The sequence below is a fragment of the Arachis hypogaea genome, chromosome 14 (genome assembly GCF_003086295.3).
Source record: "Arachis hypogaea cultivar Tifrunner chromosome 14, arahy.Tifrunner.gnm2.J5K5, whole genome shotgun sequence".
Classification (NCBI taxonomy): Eukaryota; Viridiplantae; Streptophyta; class Magnoliopsida; order Fabales; family Fabaceae; genus Arachis; species Arachis hypogaea.
The window spans coordinates 70,866,856-70,871,924 of record NC_092049.1 but is presented as its reverse complement, the minus strand read 5'-3'; the positions used below and the strand labels follow the sequence as shown (position 1 = coordinate 70,871,924).

At 36.2% G+C, this 5,069-nt stretch overlaps 1 non-coding gene across 1 annotated transcript; it reads right to left on the bottom strand.

The window, feature by feature from the left end:
- Positions 1-351: 351 nt before the first annotated feature.
- Positions 352-458, bottom strand: LOC112746127 (small nucleolar RNA R71). The gene has a single exon (XR_003174025.1). It is a non-coding gene; the product is annotated as a small nucleolar RNA R71 (small nucleolar RNA).
- Positions 459-5,069: the final 4,611 nt, after the last annotated feature.

The window sequence follows — 5,069 nt, the reverse complement described above, 5'->3', positions numbered from 1 at the left end:
TACATCAATCCAAACCCAGAAAATTACAGAAGTAGCATCCAAAAGCCAACCATACATGCTAACAACTTTGAACTAAAGCCTCAGCTCATCACCCTCGTTCAGAACAACTGTTCATTCGGAGGAAGTGTCCAAGAAGACCCCAATCAACATCTAACCAACTTCTTGAGGATATGTGATACTGTGAAGTCTAATGGTATTCATCCTGACACTTATAGATTGCTTTTGTTCCCCTTTTCACTCAATGACAAAGCATCCAAATGGCTGGAATCCTTCCCGAAGGAGAGTTTGACAACCTGGGAAGATGTGGTGAACAAATTCTTGGCAAGATTCTACCCTCTTCAACGAATCAATAGGTTGAGAGCTAAGGTACAAACCTTCAGGCAACAAGATGGTGAAACCCTTTACGAAGCATGGGAGAGATTTAAGGACATGACAAGAAGGTGCCCACCAGATATGTTCAATGAATGGGTGCAGTTACAAATTTTCTATGTGAGTCTTTCTTATGAATCAAAGAAGGCAGTAGACCACTCATCCGGGGGATCTCTGAACAAGAAGAAGACCATTGAAGAGGCCATAGATGTCATCGAGACTGTAGCTGAGAATGACTACTTCTATGCCTCTGAAAGAGGCAATACTTGAGGAGTAATGGAGCTGAACAACATGGATGCGCTGCTGGCTCAAAACAAGATGATCACCAAGCAGCTGGCTGACCTTACCAAGAAGATGGAAAGAAACCAAGTTGCAGCAGTCACCACCTCATCAGCAGCTCAAGAAGGAGTGAATGCAGAGGAATAGGGTAACTGATGAGCGGATAATTTATACGCTTTTTGGCATTGTTTTTAGTATGTTTTTAGTAGGATCTAGTTATTTTTAGAAATGTTTTCATTAGTTTTTATGTTAAATTCACATTTCTGAAATTTACTATGAGTTTGTGTGTTTTTCTGTGATTTCAGGTATTTTCTGGCTGAAATTGAGGGACTTGAGCAGAAATCAGATTCAGAGGTTGAAGAAGGACTGCTGATGCTGTTGGATTCGGACCTCCCTGCACTCAAAGTGGCTTTTCTGGAACTACAGAACTAGAAATGGCGCGCTTCTAATTGCGTTGGAAAGTAGACATCCAGGGCTTTCCAACAATGTATAATAGTCCATACTTTGGCCAAGAATAGACGACGTAAACTGGCGTTTAACGCCAACATTCTACCCAAATCTGGCGTCCAACGCCAGAAAAGGAGCCAAAACCAGAGTTGAACGCCCAAACTGGCACTAAAACTGGCGTTCAACTCCAAGGAGGACCTCTACACGTGCCACACTCAGGCTCAGCCCAAACACACACCAAGTGGGCCCCGGAAGTGGATTTATGCATCAATTACTTACTCATGTAAACCCTAGTGACTAGTTTATTATAAATAGGACCTCTTACTATTGTATTAGACATCTTTGGATGCCTGGTTCTTAGATCAAAGGGGCTGGCCATTCGGCCATGCCTGGACCTTTCACTTATGTATTTTTAACGGTAGAGTTTCTACACTCCATAGATTAAGGTGTGGAGCTCTGCTGTTTCTCAAAGATTAATGCAAAGTACTACTGTTTTCTATTCAATTCATCTTATTTCACTTCTAAGATATCCATTCACACCCAAGAACGTGATGAAGGTGATGATTATGTGTGACGCTCATCATCCTTCTCCCTTATGAACGCGTGCCTGACAAACACTTCTGTTCTACATGAAATAAGCTAGAATGAATATCTCTTAGATCTCCTAACTAGAATCTTCGTGGCGTAAGCTAGAATGATGGCGGCATTCAAGAGAATCCAGAAAGTCTAAACCTTGTCTGTGGTATTCCGAGTAGGATTCAATGATTGAATGACTGTGACGAGCTCCTAACTCGCGATTGCAGGGCGGTAGTGACAGACGCAAAAGGATAGTAAATCCTATTCCAGCATGATCGAGAACCGACAGATGAATAGTCGTGCCGTGATAGGGTGCGTGAGCATATTATTCACTGAGAGGATAAGATGAAGCCATTGGCAAGGGTGATACCTCCAGACGATTAGCCGTGCCATGACAGGGCATTGGATCATTTTCCCGAGAGATGACCGAAAGTAGCCATTGACAGTGGTGATGTATCACATAAAGCCAGCCATGGAAAGGAGTAAGACTGATTGGATGAAGATAGCAGGAAAGCAGAGGTTCAGAGGAACGAAAAGCATCTCTATTCGCTTATCGTAAATTCTCACCAATGAATTACATAAGTATTTCTATCCCTATTCTATTATTTATTATTCAAAAACATCATTATCAATTTATATCTGCCTGACTGAGATTTGCAAGGTGACCATAGCTTGCTTCATACCAACAATCTCCGTGGGATTCGACCCTTACTCACGTAAGGTATTACTTGGACGACCCAGTGCACTTGCTGGTTAGTTGTATCGAAGTTGTGAACCATGGCATTGGCACCATGTTCTTGGCGCCATTGCCAGAGACAAGAAAGAGCCATGAATTTTACATAATTAAAGTGTAATCACAATTACGCGTACCAAGTTGCTCACGTTGCCAGGGATTGTTCGAGCCTGGACATCACAATTTCGTGCACCAAGTTTTTGGCGCCGTTGCCGGGGATTATTCGAGTTTGGACAACTGGCGGTTCATCTTGTTGCTCAGATCAGGTAATTTTTCTTTTTGTTTTGTTTTCAAAAATTTTTCAAAAAACTTTCAAAAAATTTTTCTCCTTTGTTTTCGAAAAAAAAAAATAAATTGTTTTCAAAAATAAATTATTCTATGGCTTCAAAATTTTTAAGAATGAATTCTAGTGTTTCATGAAGCATGTTGAAGCCTGGCTGGATGTAAAGCCATGTCTCAATTCTTATACTCAAGAGAAGAGCTTCTTTATCTTTCTTAGCCAATTGGCTGTTGAATGTAGGGAATGTTAGGCGTGTCATGTCTGAGTTACATACTAAAGCTTGGCTGGCTATTAAGCCATGCCTAACCCTTTGATTGGAGCTTTAGAGCATAAGATTCCTGGAATTCATATTAAAAATTTTGGAATCCTTATTTTTTTTTTTCAAAATAATTTTTTGAAAAAATATAAAATAAAAATCCAAAAAAAAAATTTAGAAAATAAAAAAAAATCAAAAATATTTCATGTTTCTTGTTTGAGTCATGTGTCATGTTATAAGTTTGGTGTCAATTGCATGTACATCTTGCATTTTTCGAAAATTCTCATGCATTCATAGTGTTCTTCATGATCTTCAAGTTGTTCTTGGTAAGTCTTCTTGTTTGATCTTTGCATTTGCATGTTTTGTGTCTTTTCTTGTTTTTCATATGCATTCTTGAATTCTTAGTGCCTAAGCATTAAAGAATTCTAAGTTTGGTGTCTTGCATGTTTTCTTTGCATTAAAAAATTTTTCAAAAATGTGTTCTTGATGTTCATCATGATCTTCATAGTGTTCTTGGTGTTCATCTTGACATTCATAGCATTCTTGCATGCATTCATTGTTTTGATCTAAAAATCTCATGCATTGCATCATTTTCATGTTTTTCTCTCTCATCATAAAAAAAAATTCAAAAATCAAAAAATTATCTTCCCCTTTTTCTCTCATCAAATTCGAAAATTGAGTTGACTTTTTCAAAAATTTTTAAAAATCAAGTTGTTTCTTATGAGTCAAATCAAATTTTCAATTTGAAAATCTTATCTTTTTCAAAATCTTTTTCAAAAAAAAAAAAATCAAATCTTTTTTCAATTTTTTTTAGTTATTTTCGAAAATTTCAAAAGTATTTTTCAAAAATCTTTTTCTTAATTTTACATCATATTTTCGAAAATAACAATAACAATTAATGTTTTGATTCAAAAATTTCAAGTTTGTTACTTGCTTGTTAAGAAAGATTCAAACTTTAAGTTCTAGAATCATATTTTGTGATTTCTTGTGAATCAAGTCATTAATTGTGATTTTAAAAATCAAATCTTTTTCAAAAACTAATTTCAATCATATCTTTTCAAAAATATCTTCTTATCTTACCTTTTTCAAAATTTGATTTCAAAAATATCTTTTCTAACCTCTTATCTTTTTATCTTTTCAAAATTGATTTTCAAATTTGTTTCAACTAACTAACTAACTTTTTGTTTGTTTCTTAACTTTTTCAAAACTACCTAACTAACTCTCTCTCTCTAATTTTCGAAAATATCTCCCCCCTTTTTCAAAAATTTCTTTTTAATTAACTAATTATTTTTATTTTTGATTTTAAAAAAAAATTTCGAAAAATACTAACATCTTTCAAAAATCATTTTCGAAAATCACTAACTCTTTTTCAAAAATTATTTTCAAAAACTCCTTCTCCCCCCATCTTATTCTATTTATTCATTCATATCCTAACATCTCATCTCACATCTCTGCCATCCTCACAGTTGTGTTTCTTCCATTATATTACATTCTTTTGTCTCCCCCTCTTCTTCTACTCACACAGGGATCCCTATACTGAGGTATAAAGGATCTCTATTATTATTATTATTTTTCTGTACCCTCTTCTTTGTCATATGAGCAGGAGCAAGGATAAGAACATTCTTGTAGAAGCAGATCCAGAACCTGAAAGGACTCTGAAGAGAAAATTAAGAGAAGCTAAAATACAACAATCCAGAGATAACCTTTCAGAAATTTTCGAACAGGAAGAGGAGATGGCAGCCGAAAATAATAATAATGTAAGGAAGATGCTTGGTGACTTTACTGCACCTAATTCCAATCTACATGGAAGAAGCATCTCCATTCCTGCCATTGGAGCAAACAACTTTGAGCTGAAACCTCAATTAGTTTCTCTGATGCAGCAGAACTGCAAGTTTCATGGACTTCCATCTGAAGATCCTTTTCAGTTCTTAACTGAATTCTTGCATATATGTGATACTGTTAAGACTAATGGAGTAGATCTTGAAGTCTACAGGCTCATGCTTTTCCCTTGTGCTGTAAGAGACAGAGCTAGATTATGGTTGAATTCTCAACCCAAAGACAGCCTGAACTCTTGGGATAAGCTGGTCACGGCTTTCTTAGCCAAGTACTTTCCTCCTCAAAAGCTGAGC